Here is a 25,498-nt window from a genome sequence, read left to right on the forward strand (position 1 = left end):
TATGTTGGAATGTGATTTCTGGTGACAAGGATACAGACTCTAAGCATTCTTAATGTACAGTCGGCCCTCCTTATCCGCGGGGGATTGGTCCCGGGACCCCCTCCCCCCCCGCGGATACCAAAGAAAGAGATGCTCAAGTCCCTTATTTAACCTGTCTCAGTGAGGTGGACTTTAGGACCCGACAGAGCTCAGGACCTGCTGCCCGCAGTGTTTCTGTTCCGTTAACAGAAAACAATCACAATTGAAAATAAAGTGGAAATAATAAAGCGATCAGAAAGAGGTGAAACGCCATCGGTCACTGGAAAAGCATTAGGCTACAGTCGGTCAACGATCAGAACAATTCTAAAGGATAAAGTGAGAATAATGGAGCATGTGAAGGCCCTGCCCCAATGAAAGCTATGATTATTACTAAGCAACGCAGTGGTTTATTGAAATACATATGTTTCTAAAGTATTTTATATGCATAGAAAAGTAAAATATATACTATATACTAAGACAAACATTTGACTAACTGACGCTAAATAATACCCGATGTACCTGTTCCAACTTAGAGGACTTCCAGATTTTTTTTTGATACCCGATCCATGGTAACCTATGCACATCCTTCCGTATACTTTAAATCATCTCTAGATTACTTATAGTACCTAATACAAAGTAAATGCTAAATAAATTGTTGTTATACTGTATTGTTTAGGGAATAATGACAAGAAAACAAAAGTCTGTACGTGCTCAAAAACAAGTGCTGGAGAGAGAACTTCCGATCCGGGCTTACGCGATCCACGGTTAGCTGAATCCGTGCATGCGGAACCCGCGGATAAGGAGGGCCAACTGTAATCAGAATGTAGAGTAGAGGGAGGCCTCACTGCGCGAGACCCCAGTTAAGAACAGGACCACTAACTCATTCTAGGACTTCAGTGAGGGCACAGGGAAAACAACATTTCATTTTAACATTCCCCGGTGATGCTTACCAACTCTTCCTTCGTTACATTGACGACTGCATTGGTGTTGCTTCATGCACCCATGCTGAGCTCATGCAATTTCATCAACTTTGCCTCCAACTTCCATTCTGCCCTTAAACTCACTTGGTCCATTTCAAACACCACCCCCCCCCCCCTCCTTTCTCTCCACCTCTGGAGACAAATTATTTAATGACATATTTTATAAACTTACTGATTCCTTTGGCTATCGTGACTATACCTCTTCCCACCCTGTCTCCTGTAAAAATGCTACTCCCTTTTCTCAGTTCCTTCATTTCCACCACATCTATTCCCAGAAAGAGGTTTTCCTTTCCAGGTCATAAGAGATGTCCTCCTCCTTCAAAGAACAAGGTTTTGCTTCCTCCAGCATAGATTCTGCCCTCACCAGCATCTCCTGCACTTACCGAAAATCCGCGTTCACCCCACCTTCCTGCTGCCTTAACTGTGATAAGAATTCTTCTTGTCCTAACCTATCACCCTATGAGCCTATCATCCAACATCTCCATAGGGACCCTACCACAAATACATCTTTATCTCCCCCACCCTACTTCCCACTTTCCACTGGAATTGCTCCCTCTGTGATTCTCTTGTCTTTTCATCCCTCCCCACTAATTTCCCTCCTGGCACTTATCCCTGCAAATGGCCAGTGCTACAGTTGTCCAACCATCTCCTCCCTCTCCTCCATTCAGGGCCCCAAACAGTCTATCGAGACGAGGCAACACTTCACCTGTGAATCTGTTGGGGTCGTCTACTGTATCTGGCGCTCCTAATGTGGTCTCATCTACATTAGTGAGACAAACTGTAAATTGGGAGACCACTTTATCAAGTACCTCTGCTCCATCTGCCAAAAGCAGAATTTCCCAGTAGTCAACCATTTTAATTCTTATTCCCTTCCTATTCCCATTCAAACATGTCAGTCCATGGCCTCCTTTTGTGCCAAGATGAAGCCACACTCAGAAGAGATTTACCAGGAATACAGCCCATAAGAATAGACTAAGTGAGCAAGGGATTTTCTTCTTTAAGTAAAGGAGGATGAGAGGTGACTTAATAGAGGAGTATAAGAAAGATAAGGGGCACAGATGAGCGGATAGCCAGAGACTTATTCCCAGGGTGGAAATGGCTAAAAAGGCAGCATAATTTTAAGGTTATTGGAGGAAAGTATAGAAGGATGTCGGAGGTAGATTGAGAGAGTGGTGAGTACCAGGGGTGAAAGTAGAGACAGGTACATTAGTAAAATTTAAGAAACTCTTAGATGGACACATGAATAAAAGTAAAATGGAAGGCTGTGTGTGAGGGAAGCATTAAGATTGATCGAGGAATAGGATAAAAGGTCAGTACAACACCATGGACCAAAAGGTCTGAACTGTGCTGTTACTGTTCTTTTAACTGAGAATAGTTGAAGACTATCATGATATGACAAAGATAGCTTCAGTTTAAGCTGGTTATTTGTTAGTCCAAACTATAGATTATCATTGAACTAGCTGTCATTGCTACTTGAAAAATAATGTTAATAAAACAATTTGAGGGACGTTACAACATTGATCACATTATGATATTGAGCATAACAGTAACAAATTCATGAATACAAATACAAGTACTTTATTGTCACCAAACAATTGATACTAGAGCGTACAATCATCACAGTGATATTTGTTTCTGCGCTTCGCGCTCCCTGAAGTACAAATCGAAGTAAATATTTAAATTATAAATCATAATTAGAAAATAGAAAAGGGAAAGTACAGTAGTGCAAGTACTTATATGATTATATATAAGTCAGTATATGATTAACAGTACACTTGCCCTTACACTGCACTTCATAGAGATCTTTTGCTCGATTATATACGAGACAAATTATCTGATGCATTCTTGCAGTTTGTTATCAATTACCTTATTTTCTCAAAATTACAATGGGGGTTCATTTTGTAAAGTGGATTAATGAATTTAAGATCTAGATTTGACTCTGCTTACTATCAAAATTACGACTATGAAAGAAACACAACTTTCAAATCTCTTACTACCTCTTCTTTCAGTTAGTCCTGATGGAACGTCAACTGTACTTCTTCCTATAGATGCTGCCTGGCCTGCTGCATTCCACCAGCATTTTGTGCGTGTTGCCTGAACTCCAGCAGTTTTCAGGCATTGAGGTGACAGAAATTGACAGTTGAACATAGCTGAAACCTATCCTTTGGGCTACTCAGTAACTTGGGACCCAAATTTTCTTTTGGAAAGGGAGCTCTCTTAGGGGATTGATGCAGTTGGTGAGACCTTGCCACACAATGTGAGTTGCAGCCATTCATTCCAGTTCAGAAGGCTACAAACAGCAGCACAGATATTCTAATCCATGCTGATAAATATTATTATCTGACACAATGAAGCACCTACACTTCCTAGACTATAGATGGACACAACTCAACAAGCTCACTAACTCAATTCACTGTTAAATAACTAACAGAAGCCAATATCCAGATGCCACAGCCTGACACACTGCAACATGAACATTATCTGGCATAATGCAGCACGGCTCCAAGATCTGACACACTGCCACAGAGAAGACGGGCTCTGACACACTGTCATACAGACATTGGGCTCTGACACATGCACACTGAACTCTGACACACTGCCACATGAACACCGAGCTCTGACACACCACCACACGAACACTGAATTCTGACACACAACATATGGACACAAGCATATGATATACCACAACATGGACACCAAGTTCTGACACACCAACATACAGACGCCAGGCTCTGACACACCATGATACAGACACTGAACTCTTGACACACAGCCAAGTGGACACTGAACCTTGCTGCAACTCGGTACTCAAAAATTTAAAATGATGGCTTATTGCATCACTTAGAATAACCATCAGCTGTTCCACACTGCTATTAAATGTTCTGACATTTTCAATGAGATGAATAACAACCTTCTAAAAACAGATAGATTCCTTAAAGTCAAATAAGGTGATCATTTTCAAGAAATGTTCTTGTTGAACATCCTGATAATCTTTAAAATATTTCACAGGATTTTTATATTCTATTTGCATCATCAGTACATGATGGCAGTACCAGCCCAGGTGAGAAGAGTGCTAGACCTAAAATACTAACTGCACTTTCCTTTCTGCCTGACCTGCTGCATTTCCAGAAATGTGTTTTTGTTCAGTTGAGTCCCCTAGAAGTTCAGGAACAGAGGTGCTGGTATGGGGGTGCTACCGTCCGTACAAGATCAAAAGAAACTGCAGAGTTGTGAACTCAGTCAGTTCCATTATGGGCACTAGCTTAGCCTCCGTAGTATCCAGGACATCTTCAAGGAGCAATGCCTCAAAAAGGTGGCATTCATCATAAAGAAACTGCATCACCCAAGACATGCCCTCTGTAATTCACAGTTTTAAAAAATTATTACGCATTGCGTTGTACTGCTGCCACAAAAAACAACAAATTTCACAACATATTTAAACCTGATTCTCATGACTATCACTGAACCACAGTGATACCCTACATGGACTCCTACACTAGATATTACATCATAAATAGAAAAGCAGATTACAGGCAGTGACTGTGTGCTTGTGAACATTTAGTTACTGAAGGGTTTAGAATTATCGCTCTGATTGGTTTATTGACAATACTTCTACCTATACCATAAAAATGTTGGGGGATCTCTGGTCAAGACGTTGGCCTGAATCTAGCAGAGTCAATGCTTTCTACCAATAATGATCTGAATATCCTCTGACGCCTTGTGATCAACCCAGAGATAAAGATGGTATAATAAAAATTATGATAAAATGCCATCTGTGCCTCCCCAACTAAATTCCTACTTTCACACAACCTCTCAATCTAATTTTGCAACAAAGCTTGAATTTTAATTCTATGTGTGGTTTATATTCTCAACAAGATTTGCTTATTTATACCTCTCTTTGAATTTGCAATGTGTATATTGAGTCAGTAGCCACTGTGTGGTTCAACTAAATTACTCAGTATAACAGACCGTGAAGCTCAAGCAGGGATCCTGATCAGTTATTGGGTTATGTAATATTCAGCAGACTGTTCGTCTAGTGTGGTAATGTGGCCTACCAGTGTGTGGACACACCCCAGTGCTTATAAACCAGATCCCCAGCTAGGGGTAAATAGCCCCACTGCCTTGTGAGCAACCTCAGGAGAGACAAAGGCTACGGAAGTAAACCCAGACAGCAAATCTGGAGCGGTGCGCCCTACAGCTGGACATCATTGAACATCCTTCCGGCAGCTCCTGCAGCCAAGCTGGTGTCAAATGTATTGTTCCATAAGCTTTCCTTTGGATTACACCGGTGAGGCCAAGAGGGGATCTTGATGACTGGGCATCTCAGGATCTCCATACTTCTGCCTAGGCTTGTGATAATGATGATCATCAATCATTGTACTTTGAGAAAGACAGAACTAACCACCAATATTCAGTATAGCAGATGCTGAACCAGGAACAGAGATGAGTCCATGATCCTTACAAACTAAGAATGGGCAATTTTACTGAGCACAAGTCAATATTAGTCTTTCTCACCGCATTCAAGAATACACTCAGTGACCACTTTATGAGGTACACTTCTACACTTGGACGCTAATGCAAATATCTAATCAGCCAATCATGTGTCAACAACTTAATGCTTAAAAGCTTGCAGACATGGCCAAGAGGTTCAGTTGTTGTTCAAACCAACATCAGAATGAGGAAGAAGTGCCAGATGGGATGGTTTGAGTATCTCAAACTGCTGAACTAGGGTTTTCACACACAACAGTTTCTGGAGTTTACAGAGGATGGTGTGAAAAACAAAAAAAAATCCAGTGAGCAGCAATGTGTGGGCAAAAACGCCTTGTTAATGAGAGAGGTTAGAGGAGAATGGCCAGACAGGAAGGCAACTGTAACTCATATAACCTTATGTTACAACAGCGGTATGCAGAAGAACACAACACGTCGAACCTTGAAGTGGGTGGACTACATCAGCAGAAAACCACGAACATACACTCAGAGGCCAGCTTATTTGGTATAGGAAGTAGCTAATAGAGTGGCACTGAGTGCATATCCTTCAATTTAGGAAGGATGTCATGTGCTGGAAGAGGACAGAATTATCCCAGGAGGTGGGGCATTGATTTGGCTATGTAATGAAATTAGAGAACCCTGTTCTATTCTTGTTTGAGCAGATCTGATTCAGGGGAGACTGGTAACTTGGTTTATTATTGTTGCATGCACCACGATACAGTGAAAACGTTGTTTTGTATGCCATCCACACAGACCGTTCCATTGCAACAGTGTATTGAAGTAGTACGAGGGAAGACTATAACAAATGCAGATTAAAGGTACACTTACAGAGAAAGTGCAGCAAAAGCAGAAAAAATTGTTCAATAACCTTAGAGCAGCGGTATTGGAACAGTCTTTGAGCCTGGTATATGTGCTTTCAGGCTTTTATAGCTTCTGCCCAATGGAAGAGGGGAGAAGAGAGAACGTGCAGGGTGGTTAGGGATCTTTGATTACGTTGGCTGAAATTGGCTAGCAAGAACTATACACAGAGTTCATGGCAAGAAGGCTGGTTCTGTGCTGAGCTGTGTCCACAACACTGCAGCTTCTAGTCTCAGCCACAACTGTTACATTACAAGTTGTTTTGTATCCAGGCAGAATGTTTTCTATGGTGCATTAATAAAAATTGGTGAGGATCAAAGGAACATGGCAAACTTCCTTAGACTCCTGAGGAAGTGGAGGCATTGGTGAGATTTTTTTTTGGCCGTGGCATCTATGTGGCTGGACCAGGATAGGCTATTAGTTATGTTCATTCCTAGGAAACTGAAGCTTCCGACCTTCTTGACCTCCTGAAGTCAATGAGCAGTTCTCGGAATCAGATTTGGGAGAAATGTTCAAAAATTATTAATGATTTTGATAGATTAAATAAAGATGCCATTTCTGCTGACAAAAGCTTTGATAACAGATTCAAAGACATACAGTGGACAAATAGTAAATTGTGGTGAAGGCAGCAGAAACAGATTCAACAAGGACATTTAACAAGGAAATAACAATGAAACTGTGGGAAGAAAGGACAACTGGGTTCTACTGAAGAACCAAAAAGGCCTCCTTCTGAAATGGATTGCTCTTGGATTCTAAAATACATCTATGTGATGAGTCCTCTCTCTCTTTTTTATTTTTGTTTAATTACTAAAAGCGGTTTGCCCCACACACATATCTCTAACACTCATAAAAAAAAATGTCATTGCTATCTATCCACTGGGCCAAACTTTCTAGCTGGCAACCAGCTTTAATAGCTTGATACCTAACCAAGTACAGATGCCAGGTAATACATCACACAATGGAAGAACATAAATTGTTTTTTTTTGTGTTAAAGAACAAATATTCTTGGGTAATTGCTCAAGTCATTATGATACCCTAAACCATGGGATTACAGATACAGCAGATAATTCATATAACAGCAAAGCCCTATAAACAGCAAATTGTTTAATGATAACAGAAAGTAGCTCAATTTAATATTTGGGGTCGCCTGATAAGTGACAGAAAGGAAAATAGTTGTTGGGAGTTATTTAGACAACCATCCTTGGCCCAAAGATTTATAGATGATACTTCAATAACTACTTTCTGAACAAGGTCAAGCATGAGATTAGTTTCTGATGATTCCATTCACAGCTCTTCCAATTCCAAAGCACTTTCACTGGTTTGTATCACGACAAAGAAAAAACATAAAACTTTTGCGGGATTAGTACACTGGAAATCACCATACAATGGGCACTGCCAGAGCACCTTCACCATCCTTCAGACTTGGAGAACAGAGAGTTTTTCTCTATCACAAGGGGGCAATGGTCCTGTCCAAATAACAAGATATTTCTTAATCTCAAAGTACCAGCACAAAGGGAAAACAGAAGAATTTGCATTGAATAAAGTAGTAGCCACACTGCAACAATAGAAACCTTTCTAATTAACCCAATGTTCTGGATTGAAGAATCTACCAAACAACAATTGCTACCAAATATGGAGACACAGAAAATATTAACAATGTTCACAGATCAGAAATTGCTGACTCTCACAGCTACCTGGACTATCCTCTTCCCACCGTCTCTTGCAAAAATGCCATCCCCTTCTCATAATTCCTCTGTCTCCGCCGCATCTGTTCTCAGGATGAGGCTTTTCATTCCAGGACAAAGGACATGTCTTCCTTTTTTAAACAAAGGGGCTTCCCTTCCTCCACCATCAACTCTGCTCTCAAAGGCATCTCTCCCATTTCACACACATCTGCTCTCACCCCATCCACACGCCACCCCACCAGCCTTCGGGTCCAACATATAATTCTCCGTAACTTCCGCCACCTCCAACGAGATCTCACTACCAAGTACATCTTCCCCTCCCCCCCTTTCTGCTTTCCACAGGGATCGCTTCGTACATGACTACCTTGTCCATTCATCCCCCTCATCCTTTCCCATCAATCTTCCTTCTGGCACTTATCCTTGTAAGCGGAACTAGTGCTAGACCTGCCCTTATACTTCCTCCCTCACCACCATTCAGGGCCCCAGACAGTCCTTCCAGGTGAGGAAACACTTCACGTGTGAGTCCACCGGTGTGGTATACTGCGTCTGGTGCTCCCGGTGTGGCCTTTTATATATTGGTGAGACCCGACGCAGACTGGGAGACCGTTTCGCTAAACACCTATGCTCTGTCCGCCTCAGAAAGCAGGATCTCCCAGTGTCCACACATTTTAATTCCACGTCCCATTCCCATTCTGATATGTCTATCCATGGCCTCCTCTACTGTCAAGATGAAGCCACACTCAGGTTGGAGGAACACCACCTTATATTCCGTCTGGGTAGCCTCCAACCTGATGGCATGAACATTGATTTCTCTAACTTCTGTTAATGCCCCTCCTCCCCTTCTTACTCTATCCCTGATTTATTTATTTTCCCTCCTCTCCTTTTTTTTCTCTCTCTGCCCATCACTCTTTGCCCATTCTCCATCTCCCTCTGGTGCTCCCTTCCCCCTTTCTTTCTCCCTAGGCCTCCCGTCCCATGATCCTTTCCCTTCTCCAGCTCTGTATCCCTTTTGCCAATCACCTTTCCAGCTCTCAGCTTCATCCCCCACCCCCCCACCCCCCAGTCTTCTCCTATCATTTCAGATCTCCCCCTCCCCCTCCTACTTTCAAATCTCTTACTATCTTCTCTTTCAGTGAGTCCTGACGAAAGGTATCGGCCTGAAACATCTTCCTATAGATGCTGCCTGGCTTGCTGCATTCCACAGCATTCTGTGTGCGTTGGCTGAACAGCAGTATTACCTGTTTTCATCTTCTGGTTTACCTGGGATTTCTTTCATTTCACATTTTATGGGCACAAGGAAAGCGTATCAATTTCTTAGTTAATATTCAAGTTCTCAGAAGAGAAATATTTGCAATGGTCCTCCGGGTATAACAATATAACAACTTGTATTTATGTTGTACTTTCATGATGAAAATATTGCAATGTTCCTCCATGTTCTGACACGGTTTATCCAATAATCCTTAACATCAGGTTAACATAAAATTAAGTTGTAGATGGAATGTCTCTGAATCCCTGCTGGATTTGCTCATATGCTCATGGTGAAAATGATTTGATGGGATTGCATGTATTACTCTCAGGAATCTTATCCAGGACTCAGTTACTGAATACACCACAATCCTAAATTTAATAAAATTTTATTCTCCTGCAACACTCTTTCACTTACTTCCTTCCCTGTTAACATAAGTTGCCCACTCCTTAAGAGGAATGATCAACTACGTCTTATCATTTATAGAATTCTGATTTAAAAATAGATCATTACTGAATATATATCACTACTTGCAATTTCATCATATAATGTGAAGATCAGTAATAGGGTGGCATTTATTGGATGCCTTATATTTACAGTCCTATCTATTCAGTTCACTAGAATGCTACTCACAGCTCAACTCTAGTAAAGCCTACTCCAAAGCTTCTTCTTTTCCCCGTTGCTCAATATATTGAACCCATTTTCACTATACCAGTCTTTGAGCCATATATCCAATCCACAAATCTTATTGACCCTGGTAAATTTCCACATGATTTAGATAGCAATCCAGACTATAATCTTTATGGTTCTACTTTTTAAATTTGGATCCTAGTTGAATTCCTTAATCAGAAATTCCTTCTTTGATCTTTGCCATAGGTTCACATATTTCCTCCCATCACATTCCTATTCAGCCCTAAAATGTCTTCAATCCCAAACTCAGATGTGGGAAGGAAAACATAAGGATTCATATTCACCACAGTAGAAAACAGTTGCCCTTCTAAATACACTCAAAGGTACAGGAGTGGAACCCAGCATACTCTTCTGCTGCTGTAGCCCATCCACTTCAAGGTTTGATGTGGTGCATTCAGAGATGCTCTTCTGCGCACCACAGTGTAATGTGTGGTTTTTTGAGTTACTGTCGTCTTCCAGTCAGCTTAAACCAGTCTGGTCATTCTCCCCTGATCTCTCTCATTAACAAGGCATTTTCACCCACAGAACTGCCTCTCACTGGAAGCTCTTTGCACCATTCTCAGTAAACTCTAGCGACTGTTGTATATAAACATTCAAGGATTTCAGCAGTTTCTGAGATACTCAAACCACCCCATCTGGAACCAACAATCATTCCATAGTCAATGCCATTTAGATCACATTTCTTCCCCATCCTAATGTTTGGTCGGAACAAATGAACCTCTTCACCACGTCGGCAAACTTTTGTGCATTGAGCCACTGCCATGTGATTGGGTGATTAGATATTTGCATTAAAATGCAGCGCACAGGTGTGCATAAAGTGGCCTCTGAGTTGTATACTGAATCCTACCATTAGTACATTTCTTTTGGCTCCCTCTAATTTAATGGAGTCAAAAGGAATGTGCTAGCGATAGAACATGATACATACCCAATCTAGGTGCTGTGGTCAGTTTGCTCATTCCTGTCTGGGATAACAGGAATTTTAAAGCTGTTGGTCAAATGGAGAAGCTGAAACTCCTATACCACCTCATGCATCCTCATAATCTGCCTCAATCACAGCCACACTTAACTGAGAAATTCTGTAATATTTAATCTAATGGGTGTAAATGCCACTTGGAACAAAGTGTCTAGGTTTCTAGATCCCCAATGCCTCTAAGCCTCATTGAGCCAAAGTGACTCAAACTCATAATTACTGCAGATTTGATCTCCCCAGGTCTAACCAACATGCTATAGGTTCAAAGCATCACCTGTCCTTCAAAGAAAACACTACAAATAAAAAATAACTGTTTACTTTTGATTCAGTTAACTTACCTGACAAATTATTTGAGATAAATTAAATGGTGAGGTTTTAACTCTTTTCTCCATTTTAAAGCAGTTCACTCTAAAACACTTAACTCAAACTGGGATCTTGACATTCAAATTATTCACCACCTGTTTACATTTGTTAATTTTAATTTTGTTTAGTCACTAACCTAGTTTCAAGGCAGTTTTATGGATTATAATTTGAATTATAATTATAATTTAACACAATACCCCAACCACCTAGTGCTTTATTAGAACACTGAATAATTTTCCCACTTATATAACTTATGCAGATTAAATAGTGCTATGAATGCCACCCATCTATCCTTCTCAACTGACCCTGCCGTCTTGAAAAATGTGTGCAAACATTCCAGATATCTTTAATTCTACATAAACTTTTAAATATTACTTTTATTGTTCTTTAACTACATCCTTCACTTAAATTTCATTTGCCTTGTGTCTGTACATTCTCAAACTGTCAACCTACAATAGTCTAATGCTATGCTTACTGTTTACTTCATTTCCCTGCTTAACATCAATAATTATACCCTTCATACAAAAAGAAGCCATTTATCAATACTGTTTCCGTCCCTTAGCCAATTAGATATCTATGTCTCTATAATAAGACTATTAAATGGTTCCCTAGTACAATACCTTTGCCCATACCATCTATCTCATTATGATTTGCACTTGTTTACTTACAATGCACTTTCTCTGTAGCTGTTACACTTTATTCTGCACTGTTATTGTTCTACTCCAATGTACGAGCATTTCACTATATCACAGTATATCTGAAAATAATAAACCAATTCTCTCTTCCTGGAATCCCACAAGTTTCAATTTAGTCAAAATCTATTACAGGCAGTCCCCGAGTTATGTACGAGTTCCGTTCCTGAGCCCGTCTTAAAGTCGGATTTGTACGTGAGTCGGAACAAGTACATCCGGTATTATTTAGCGTCAGTCAAACATTTGTCTTAGTATTGTTATGCCGTTGGCCCCCTCCTTTGTGAAAATCGCAAGAACTCTAGTTAAGGGGGGTCAACTGACCCAAGAGAGAGAGACGTGCGGAAGACCACGTTCTCCCAAGAAGCAGAATAAAGGTGACTTTGACTATTGTCTCATGGAGACCACGTGAAAAGCCCTCGGGCAAAGTGGGTTGGTTGAGAGAGAGATCGCAATACCTGCAACTTGATTGACACCTGCGATCCCGTGAAGAAGTATAAAGGAGTGTCTGAGTGGAGGACCCTCAGACGCACCCAGATGCACCAAGGAAACACACGAAGGAGAAACGCTAGAAATCCTGCGACAGCGTTTTAATAGCTACAGCCGGTGGTGGGGTTCGTGTGCGTCCTTCCCTTGCCTGGGATTGGCGACTTCACCACGGAAGACGGCCTAGCTACAGGGGAAGCCACAGATGAGAGTCCATTCCCCCAACGAGACTTCCGACTACCTCCTACAGGTTAGAAAACCTGTCGGGTAAATGCTTCATGCTCTCTGTCTTTCTAACAAAAGTGCACCAACGCGACACTTCCGCCGGCAACTAAGTGAAACTGCCGTGATCTAAAAGACTTTTAGATATCCAGCGAACGATATAAAATCTACATTACCCCTAGACGACGATCGAGCTTGTGTTTTGAATGATTATTATTACACCGGTGTTTTAGATTGAGTTTTGACGATGTATATGATCTGAATGTTTTGAATTAACCATACGTTTGTGCCCCTTTTTGAATAAAACGTTTGAAAATAGTAGCATCCGACTCAGCTGACCCATCTATCTTTGCTGGTAAGTTACCTGGTTACGGGGTTTTTGTAACAGTATATAGTACATATTTTACCTTTCTATGCATATAAAACACTTAAGAAACGTATGTATTCCAATAATTAAACCACTGCGTTGCTTAGTAATAATTGTAGCTTTCATCGGGGCAGGGCCTTTCACACGCTCCATTATTCTCACTTTATCCATTATCCTTTAAAATTGTTCAAATCGTTGATCGACTGTAGCCTAACACTTTTCCAATGACCGATGGCATTTCACCTCTTTCCAAACGCTTTATTATTTCCACTTTATTTTCAATCACGATCGCTTCCTGTCAATGGAGTAGAAACACTGCGGGCAGTGGGTCCCGACCTTCGCCGGATCCTGAGGTCTGCTGCGTCCTAAGGACCACGGCACTGATTTCCCTGGGTCCTAAAGTCCACCGCACTGAGACAGGTTAAATGGGACAAGTGGGGGGCTGTGCTGGGTTTGGGTATTTGATCCTCCACAATATTCTGCGTGGGACTTTAAACTGGAGGTGGCAGTTTTTTTTTACGAGATCGAGTTACAAGCTCGACATCAACCTGGCCCGGATGGTACGGGAGTCACTGGATCGACATCAACCCGGCACGGGAGCAGTCTGTCACTAAATCGAACTAGGGAATCTCCGTTCTCGAGCCTGGCGCTGATCTCATTGCGCCAACCGGATTGGGGGGGGGACAGGATCAGGGTGAATCTTACTAAGAAAAATTTAAGCTAAATACAAAGTTAAACACTCAACACAGTGTCAACAGTAACGACTTAAAATGGCGGACAGCGTCCTCCTTCCTCAGTTCGTAAGTACGAGTTGTCCATAAGTCGGACATTCGTAACTCAGGGACTACCTGTATATGTCCCTTGTCAAACATCTTTAAAACTGTGAAACTATTTCACTGAACTGCCTTTATTGACCAAAGGTTTATTTTATTATCAAAGTATGTATCTAGTATACAACTCTGCAATTTGTCTTCTCCAGATAGCCACGAAACACAGAAAATCATACGTTATCAACCCCTGCACAAAAAACCCCCCAAAAACTCGCAAGCCCTAATCTTCAAAATTTCTCCCTCACACAAAAATGAAAAGATTGTCCACACAGAAAACGACAGCTGGAACATCAAATCCCAAACCCCAACCCCTCCCTCTCATAAAAAACTAACATATCGCCCACCCAGAAAACAGCAACAAGGGTATTATACCCATGCAAAGAATCACTGACCATTCAATGAATGATCAATAACTCTGAATGAACGTGCATCATTATCATTGAATTTAATTTAGATATGCAGAATCATCGAGGAATCTGTTTGGAATGCACAGCATCAACTCTAAAGCAGGTTTGAAAGGCAAAATCAACAATAAATCTGATTCAATGTGCACAATCTGGTCAAACAAACACCATTATCAATGAATCTGTTTTGACAGGCACTCAACAATTAATCAGATTTGATATGCATGATCATCAGTTGCACATACATCTTCATCAATTAGTCTGCTTTGCCACACATCATCAATCTATCTATCTGGCACTACCAAAAATATACGTACTTAGACAGGTGGCAACATCAATGGACTTGATGATTAGACACCAGTGTAACCAAAGGAATTTGGCTACAAAGGCACGAATAACAATGTGCCTGATTACACAGGTAGAGACAACAATCAGCCCGATTACACAAGCATCTACAAGTGAGCTTGGTTACACAGGCACAGATAGCAATGAACTTACTGGCACCAACAATAATGAACTTATTTATGGACTTATTGAGGTACAGCGCAAAATAGGCCCTTCCTGACTTTCAAATCACGCCGCCCAGCATTCCCCTGATTTAACCCTAACCTAATCACAGGACAATTTACAGTAGCCAATTAACCCTCCAACTACTGTCTTTGGACAGTGGGAGAAAACCGAAACACCCGGAGGAAACCCATGCAGTCATGGGGACAGCGTTCAAACTCCTTACAGGCAGCGGTGGGCAATGAACCCGGGTTGCTGGTACTGTAAAGCGTTGTGCTAACCACTAAGCTATGAACCTGATTACCCAGGCACTGATAACAATGAACTTGACTGGGCATGCTCCAATAACAATGAACTTGGACAAGGACCACTATCTGGATAGACAGGCACCAACAACAAAGTATTTAGTCAAACACACAACATCATCAATGAATCTAATTAGATATGCACTATCATTTCTGCCATATTGTATGTTATTTAGGAGCTTACATTTCTCTAAATTAGAAAGTGACAGATTATGCTCTTAACCAACTACAACTGTTTTATATCAATCAACATAAGCTATTGTCAACACATTCTTGCCTAGTACCAGCTTCCCATGATGTTTGAGCATGTACCTTGTCCCATCTCTTTCTACAGTTCTGTCTCTCCAGAAGATAATTTCTCCATTTCATTTCATCCCATTGCCTCAGCACTGAAGGAATGCAGTAGACTACAAATTAATCGTATCTTTGCTTCAATTTACTTTTCTCACCTCACCAAATGTGTTTTTGGTGACCAACAACTGGAACGCGAAATTTAAAATGGCATGGGATTGCTTGAAAGCAAATCAAATAGCTGATCTTAATCGCCAAACTCTAAGATTTAGAAGCTTAACATATATGGTGAAATTCTCAAAAAAAAGACTATGTATTTAACTCAAGACTTCAAATCAATGTGCATTTTGTAAACTACAATAATTTCACAATCAAGATTCAATTACAGAATTCTGAGAGGATTGTATTGTACAACGGAATCAAATTGCTTTTTGAGTTTTCAGAAATGATTTTCAATTTCAATCCATTTCATGTTATTGTGCTTCACTAACTGACACACTACATTATTAAAGTAAGATCCTACATATATCCCAAAATGTTCATTAGGTTGGCAGTAAATACAATTTATGTTGACTCAGTAAAATACATCGTCCAACCAAAAATCTGGAAACAATGTTATGATTCCAGTATATGGGAATAGATTCATCCTTGAAAGAATTTAAAAATCACTTATTACAGAGATTGATTAGAATCTGGAACTCACTCCTCCAAGCTACAGTTAGAACTGAATCCCTTCATTCCCCCAAGATTTTGTTTTATATATATATTTTAGTCGACAGTCATGGGTTTTCTGTTACTGCATGGTGCAGGCAACTGGATTCTAACTAGTCTGTAGTTACATGCTGAGCAGAATGATGAGCTAGTAAACTTACGTGGGCAACTGGAACCTATGTTTAATTGCATGTGAGTGTCCTGTTAACACAACCTCACACTTGCTTTGAAAATTAAAACAGTTCCATGAAAATTAAACTACAAATAATGTCATAAATCTAGGCTTAAAAAAAAATGCATAACTCAAATTCTACAGTGCCTTAAAAAAGTATTCAGCCCCCACAACTACTTTAACATTTTACTGTCTCATTTTCTAAGTGTAAAATATACTGAAGCAGGACTTTTTAGCTAATCTATAAAACACTGTGCATCATGTCAAATCAAAAGAAAGAATTCAAACCTTGTCAACAATTTACTAAAACTTAAAAACCAAAATTGTACGGCTGAAAAGGTATTCATCCCATTTGGTAACTTTGATAGAGAATATTGGAGATCAACTGTTTTCAGTAAATTCATAAGAATGGAAAAAAACCTCTCTGCAAGGTCCCACAGTGTGGTAGATTTTCAATACACCAAACCAAAATGACAGTTGGCCGGTGGTGTAGTGGCATCCGCACCAGACTTCAAGGCGAGTGGTCCCGGGTTTTGAATCCAGCCAAGTCCTTGCATGCTTTCCATCCGTGCTGGGTTGTGTGTCGAGCTAGCAACTTGGCCTCATTAAAAAAAAGACCAGAAAATTGCAAAGTTGTCGCCCAATGCGCCACAAGGCACAGAAAGCCACGAAAACAACAAACCAAACTGAAGATAAAAGACCATATCAAAGGCACTGAACATTGCAATCCATCACAAAAAAGTGAGAAAGATATGAAAGCACAGCCAAACTGCCTAGTTCAGGCTACCTCTCTAAATATAATCGCCAGAGAAGAACAGCACTTGTAAGAGGAGGTACTGTGACGCCAACACCCACTCTGACGAAGCTGCAGAAGTCAGTGACTCCAACTGGAGATGAAGTACATAGCTCCACAATCTCTAAAGCCTTGCACAAAAAATGGGATTTATGACAAGGAAGAAGCCCCGGCTTAAAAAAAGCATATCCTTGCCTAAAAAGACTTTGCAAAGCGCCAGTTAGAAGACATCCCAAATGCAGCGCAGGCAACCCTCATGTTACAGTTTGGGAGAGCAGGGGATAGTGCTGGTTTATGTCCATGTTGTTTTATTTAATGCGATGTCATGTCATCTGTGCATTTACCAAGAAATTTGATTCAAGATTCAAATTTATTTATCACATGTACATCGAAACATACTGTGAAATGAAGTGTTTACGTTAACAGCCAACACACCTGAGGGTGTCCTGGGATATCCTGAAAGTGTAGCCACACATTCTGGTGCCAACACAGCATACCACAATACTAGACAGAACAACACAGAACACAGTAAGTTCTCTCTCACCACCACCCCCCTCCCCCCCATTCACACACATATACAGTCCCCTAACCCAAGACAGGCTGCCTTCAGCCTCCAGTCCCAGTGGACTCAGACTCGCAGACAGTGGGCCTTCTATTTCCCTAGTAGACTTGGAGCTCCGGCCATTGGGCCTCAATTTCTGATTGACCTTTGGATCTTGAACCTCAACATCGACCCCAGGAACTGCCCATTACATGCACTAGTCCTCAAAATCTGATGATGGAACTCAAAACAGCCTCTATCTCCGGTCTCACTGATTTACATACCCAAGGGACATCAGACCTTGTTCTTCTTACCCTCACGGAACTCCCAACTACAGAGCCTGCTGCCAAATCACTGACCCTGGGGAGAGTTTGGAGTTTTGGGGGGGGGGGGGGGCACATGAGCCCTGGTCCACATTGGTCTGCTGGTTCAACACCCAACCACACTGTCCGACATCCATGTCACTAGCCTTCGAATGTCAAGCCTGACCTCTAATTCCTATCCCTACACCCTAACCTGACTCTTAACTCCTGTCTCTGTCCCCACACCACCCCTATGAAACTAAAAAAACTGAGTTGAAAAAAATTGCATTTATTTGCTTTACTTTTCCTAAAAACTTCAGTGTGAGCAAATTTTTGGGTAGGACTTTATGAATTCTGTAAAATTCTGTTATTGGAACGACAGAAACCCAGGTGTCACCTGTAGATGACACACGGGTTCCTGTTCTGATCTAGTATATTGATCATCTCTAGAGTCTGATCAGATACAGTGCTGTCTCAAAAGTTTGATAACATACATAGTGATGTCTGAATTTGATTAAAGATAATATCATCTTCAAAATCTGATTAGCTATGTAGCACTAGCTTCAAATTTTGATTGAATCATCCCAGGAATCCAATCAAATAACCCACCTCTCTTAAATCTGCTTAAATATGCAGCAACATTATAAAATATTGATCAAGTACAGAGCACTCTCTCTAGATTCTGATCAAATACATACCAAACACTTTAGAGTTTAATTGAATAAACAGCAGCATTTTAAGGATTTGACTCAATACAGAGCATCTCCAGAAGGCAGTACACAACACCTTCTGTAGAATTTAATTAGTTTTTGGAAAGTGATTCATGTGAAGCACTCTGCATGGAAGCTGATTAAACACTCGTCATCTGTACAATTAATTACACAGCCACATCTCAGCAATCTGCTTCAAAAGCAGTACTTCTAGAATTTAATCTACTTCTTTCATATGACATGAAATGCCTCAAATTCAAAGTAAATTTATTAACACAGTACAAATACTTCACCATTTACAACCCTGAGATTCATTTTCTTGCAGGCATACTCAATAAATTAATATCCATAATAGAATCAAAGAAAGACCGGGCAAACAGTGTGTAAAAGACAACAAAGTGTGCAAATACAAAAAGATAGAATGATGATGATAATAGTAATAATAAATAAGCAATAAATATCAAAAATCTGAGCTGAAGACCCCTTGAAAGTGAGTCCAGAGGCCGTGCGAACTGTTCAGTAATGGGGCAAGTGAAGTTATCCTCTGTGGTTCAAGAGCTTGATCAAAGTCAAAGTACATTATTATCAAAGTATGCATATTTTATATAACCTTGAGATTTGTCCTCTTACAGACAGCTACAAAACAAAGAAACCCAGTAGAACCCATTAAAACAAAAGAAGACCATCAAACATTCAAAGTGCAGAGAAAAAAGGGGGAAAAATGCAAATAATAAAAGTAAGCAAACAGCATTCAGAACTGAAGTTCACAGAAGTGTAATAGATGCAGGCCACAGACACAGCTTGGTGCAGAGATGAGTGACTTTTGCAGAGTAACGAATTGAAGTTCAGCGCAGAGCCAAGTAAACCTCGCGGAACAGCGATTTGAACCGGCCAGTGTCTCTCCTCCAGCCCTAGCACCCTGTCCTCTTCAATCTGGCCCTGCACTCAAATTTTCCAGACCTTGCTCTGGACCCTGCCGCTTCGACGTACTCTCGGGCTGGTGGCCCGTCACCTCAATTCAGCCCGTACCCAACTTCTCCAATTCAGCTCGGCGCTTAAATCAATCAAACTTCGGGCCTCTCATCTCTCTCAAGCCCAGGCCCCGCCGCCTCGACTCTACATCACCTCGGCTCAAATCTGCCGAATCAAATTGTCCTCCACGTTCACTCCAGGAATGGCCAAACATTGGCTCATTCACCGCTCTCCAGCCTGGACTCTACCTTGATCTAGCTGCACACCATGCCGCAGCCACCCTGCACCTTTGAGACTTCAGTTCCCACTGCAAAAATGCCAAGTCATACAGGCAGTTCAAAAGCTCAACTCCAACAGGGAAGTTACAGTCTATTATTTGCAGTGATCGTTTAGCAGAAAAAGTGCAATTAATGAAGTATTTAGTTGTTTTCTTTGTTTGATTTGCCACCAGCAAGCAGTTGCTAAGCTTCAGCAGTGCCATATTAAAGTGGAACTTGATGGTTGAGGGGTAATAACTGTTCCTGGGGCTCCTGTACCTTCTTCCTGATGGTAGCAGTGAGAAGAGAGCATGGCCTGGGTGGTAAGGGACTCTGATGATGGCTGCTGCTTTCCTGCGACAACACTGTGCAGATGTGCTCAATGGTTGGGACAGCTTCACCCATAATGGGCCGGGCCATATCCACTACTTTTTGTAGCAATTCTCATTCTAGGGCATTGGTGTTTCCATACCAGGCTGTGTTACAGCCAGTCAATATACTCTCCACTACACATCTATAGAAGTTTGTCAAAGTTTTACATGTCATGCCGAATCTTCATAAACTTCTAAAGAAAGGGGCGCTGCCATACTTTCTTTGTAATTTCACTTACGTGGTAGACCCTGGACAGATCCTCTGCAATAATAACTCCGAGTAATTTAAAGTCACTACCCTCCCCACCACCGATCCCTTGATGAGTACTGTCTCATGGACATCTGGTTTCCTCTTCCTGAAGTCAATAATCAGCTCCTTATATGGTATTGGAACTGTGCTTAGCCACACAGTCATAAGTTTAAAGCAAGTAGAGCAGGAGAAAACAGATGCTGTTACCATTCTGAACTGACTGGGGTCTCAAGTGAGGAAACTGAGGATCCAATTGCACAAGGAGGCATTGAGGCCAAGGTCTTGGAGCTCACTGATTAGTTTTGTGGGGATGATGGTAAGAATGCCAAGCTGTAGTTGATAAAGAGCATCCTGATGTAGACAGCTTTGCTGTCCAAATGTTCCGGGAGGAGTGAAGAGCCAAGAAATAGCATCAGATGTGGACTTGTTGTACAAGTTGCTATTCAAGCAGGAGCTGAAATATCTTAAAACACTTATCACTGTGGATGTAAGTGCTACTGGAAAACAGCCACTGAGGCAGGTTACAAAGCTCTTCTTTACGCACCGTGTAGAGCCTGTTGGAAGCAGGTGCATACCTCAGACTGACAAAGCAAGACTGTGACTTGTACATCCAAACTGACAATCAAAGCAGATACTTCCTAGTGGAGAAAACTGATTTTGTCGTAACTAGTCCTTGTTCCAGGGATCACAATCGGGTTTTGGATCTCCAAATGTCTCCCATTTACAGATTAGGTGGCCATATTGTTCAAGATCAATTGAGGAGGTTTGAAGATAGTAATCTCTACTGAAAGGTCGACAGTGAAGTATTTGATCCTTGCACATCCCACAGATTCTTCCATCTGGACAGTGGGTTTGCACCTACAGTAGGGAGGTCAATACCAACCACCAGAATAACACGTGTGAATTTTTGTGTGTCTGTGGCTGATTTCCAAGTCTTTGAAAGTGGGGAGGTTGGTGTTTACTCAAGACATTTTCTGTTTGATGATGCAAGCTGGAATAACAGCAAATGATCCGTATAGTTCTTGCTGCTTCTCTGTTGGAATCTAATTGCACATCATTGGTCTTTATAGTATAAGATCATAAGGCAGTACGTAACAGTGTCCCTCGAATCAGGTCAACCACACAGCAGTGCAAGATAGAAATAACAGAATATAGAAAGGCAAAAAGGTAAAATTTAACCCATTAAATTGGATAAATTAAAAATTAAAAGCTCTAGATTTTAACGAACAGTATAAACATAAATAGGTATGATCTGTTAGTCATAGCAAAGAAAGAGCTACAAGAAGATCAATGCTGTGAACTCAATGCACTGTATTTGTATAAATGACTCTTAAAAAGAGAAATACTATAACTATAGCCATGAGAGAAGATATGGGCCTAGAAGATGCAAAGTCCATTTAGGTAGAGATAAAAAGTTGTTGTTGAGTGGCTCCAAGCTGGCTTGTTAGCTTGCAGACATTTCATTACCTAGCTAGGCAATATTGTCAGTGCAACTTCAAATGAAATGTTGATGATCTACATTGTTTGTCTTTTAATGTGTCCTGTGATTAGTCCGTGCGTGCGTGTGTGCGTGTGTGTGTGTGTGCATGCGTGCATGCCATTTCTATTGGTTACCAATTATGTAATCCACAACTGGTTTGTTAAAATACAATTAGGTGATAATTATTGTCTGGTCTGTGTTAGTCGACCGTTACATAGGATTAACGTCGTCCTCACTGACGCATGCAATCAGGTGTGAATTGGCTCTTGGCTCTGGACTGACAACTTGACGCTGAAGTGGGATGTAGTTTGGGTTCATTTCAACGTGCTTGTTGATAGAATTCTGTGTGGAGAAAAAAGCCTCTAAGAATTCTCGGGCTTGTCGTTGATGGGCTTGGCCTAGGATAGTGACATTGCTTCAGTCGAATTGATGTGCTTTGTTGTCACAACGTATCGATATAAGGGAAAGGTGATCATGACGGTTTACAGGTAGTTGGTGTTCATGTACCCTCGTTGATAGCTTCCTACCAGTCTGTCCAATATAATGCTTGTCGCAGTTGGCACATGGAATTTTATATATGGTGTTCATTCCGTGCATCGTAGGTAGGGGGTCTTTTATTCTTGATATACATTAGCGTATGTGGCTGTAGGTTTGTGTGCTACTGTGATGTCAAACGGTCGTAGAAATCACCTATACGGATTTTAAGAACAAATCGCAGATGAGATCATCTGTAACCAATAGAAATGGCACATATACCTATACACACACACACACAAACGGACTAATCACAGGACACACAAAAGACAAACAATGTAGATCACCTACATTTTATTCGAAGTTGCACTGATGATGTCTAACTGGGTAACGAAACGATTGCAAGCTAAAAGGCCAGCTCGGCGAGCCACTCAACAACAACATCCTCAACCTGAGCTACAAATCTTTTCCAACACGTTAAAGATAAAAAGTAGCAGCGCAGACAGAAAGCACAGGTCCCTAAATATTTGTCATGATATAGGAAAGGGTACAAATAAAGAAATCATGGGTGCATGTAAAAACAGTAATGCATTAATCGTAGGTATCTTTAATTTGCAAGTATACTGGATAAATCCAACTGGTAATGGAAGTCTTGAAAATGAATTCAGAGAATATATTTAGGTTAGTTTTATTGAACAATATATTATCCAGCCAACTAGTGGACTTCTATCTTGCATCTGGAATGATGCCTGAAATGATGTCGGGATAAAAGATCCCTTAGGGGCGAGAAATTTGGGTATGAAAAGAACTGTTAGATTTAAATGAGGGAGTTACAAAAGGAATGATGGAATTGCCTAAAGTGGAATAGGCAAATTAATTAGCAGGTAAAACAAGTGATGAACAAAGGCAACATTTGTATCCCTTTAGAAGGGGATAAAACAACCTTGACTAATGAAAGAAATCAGAGGGCATTAGGTTGAAGGAGAAAATATACAAGGTGTTAAAAGTTACTTGTAAACTCAATGAATCAGAATCAGGCTCATCGTCACTGACATATGTTGTGAAGTTTGTTATTTTGTGGCCACAGAAATACTACAAATTACAACAAGAAATATATAATATATTAAAAATTTAAGTAAGTTTTGCAAAACGAGAGCAAAAAAAGTAGTGTTCATTTTTCTTTGAGATATAACACAGAGTAGGCCCTTCTGGCCCTTTGAGCTGAGCTGTACTGCCTCAGTAACTCGACTCAACCCTAGCTTAATCATGGGACAACTTGTAATGACCAATTAACCTATCAAACAGTACATTCTTGGATTGTGGGTGGAAACTAGAGCACTCGGAAGAAACCCACGCATTCCACAGGGAGGATGTAACTCTGTAACTCCTTACAGAGGATGCTGGAATTGAACTCCGAATTCCGACGCTCCATGTTGTAATAGCGTCGAGCTAACTGCTAAGCTATTGTGGCACCCAATCATGGGTTTGTTCATTGTCCGTTCAGAAATATGATGGTGTAGGGCATATATGTCAAACTCAAGGCCCGCGGGCCAAATCTGGCCCGCGGTGGAATTATCTTTGGCCCGCAAGATAATATCTAATTACTATTAAAGCTGGCCCCAGTAATCGAAGCGCCTATGGCGTATGATATGGCTAATGCTGAGTTTATTCAGGTACCAGGTTTTCAGGGTTTTTAGTGTTTATTCGGCAGTCTTCTTCATAAGAAACGGAATTTGTAAAGTGAAACACTTTGTAGTTATAGCAGAGACTGAGACAAATGAGAGCAGGCTGAAAAAACGGAGGCAACGAAAGCTGCGTTCGCACGCGTCCGACTGATCCGGCCCGCATGAAGCTGCATTTTGCTCAATCCGGCCCGTGATCTAAAGTGAGTTTGACACCCCTGGTGTAAGGGAAGAAGCTGTTCCTAAAACATTGATTGTGTGTTTTCAGGCTCCTGTACCTCCTCCTTGATGAGAGTAATAAAAGAGAGCAGATCCAGCGTTATGGAGTTCCTTAATGATGGATGCTGCCTTCTTGAAGATGTCCTCAATGCTGGGGATGCATGATGGAGCTAGCTGAGCTTGAAACCTCCCCCACAGCTTTTTCTGATGCTGAGTAGTTGCCACTCCATACCACACTGTGATGCAACTAGTTTGACTATTCTCCACAGTACAACAGTAGAAAATGCTAGAGTCTTTGATGACATACCAAATCTCCTCAAACTCATAATGAAATAAAGCTGCAGGCGTGCCTTCTTTATAAATGCATAAATATGTTAAACCCAGAAACTTTAAACTGCTAACACGAGGAAATCTGCAGATGCTGGAAATTCAAGCAACACACACAAAATGCTGGTGGAACACAGCAGGCCAGGCAGCATCTATAAGGAGAAGCACTGTGGACATTTCGGGCCGAACTTCAAACAGCTCACCATTCCCACTGCCCATCAATACGAACTGGTGTGTGTACAACTTCCCCATGCTGAAGTCCACAACCAATTCCTTGGCCTTACTGACATTGAGTGCAAGGATGCTGCAAAACCACTCAACTAGTCTATTAATCTCACTCTTGTACAGGACTAGGATCAATTCAGAATCCAGCAGAATGAAACAAAAAACAAGATAAAATAAACTATGCAAGCAAACTAGCAAGAAATCTGAAACTGAGAGTCTCTTTATGTACACTGACTCTTTAAGTCAATACCAACATAAAACCTCTTAAAGAATAAGGTTAGGAAGATACTTATAATCATATAATATTGGTTCAACTCATCCATACCAACTAAGATGGCATCTAAGCTCATCCCATATGCTTGCATTTGACCCACATCCTTCTAATCCTGTCTTATCCATGTACGTGTCCAAATATCTCTTAAACTTTGTTATTGTTCCTGCATCAACCAGTTCCTCCAACAGCTTGGGCCATATACATACCACCATCTCACTTTTGTTGTGCTCCATAGTTAATACTATTTGTTTACTTTTTATTGTTTACACAATTTGTTCTTTTTATGCACATTGGGTGTTTGATGGTCTTGATGTCTGGATTTTTTCTTTAAGTCGGGTC

General features: G+C 41.0%; 1 protein-coding gene across 3 annotated transcripts in view; it reads right to left on the reverse strand.

Annotated features, from left to right (window-relative positions):
- The window catches only part of LOC140719120 (CCR4-NOT transcription complex subunit 3-like), a 131,737-nt gene that overhangs the window by 63,216 nt on the left and 43,023 nt on the right, over window positions 1–25,498 (reverse strand). The window lies entirely within an intron of this gene.

The sequence above is a fragment of the Hemitrygon akajei genome, chromosome 31, assembly GCF_048418815.1.
Source record: "Hemitrygon akajei chromosome 31, sHemAka1.3, whole genome shotgun sequence".
NCBI lineage: Eukaryota > Metazoa > Chordata > Chondrichthyes > Myliobatiformes > Dasyatidae > Hemitrygon > Hemitrygon akajei.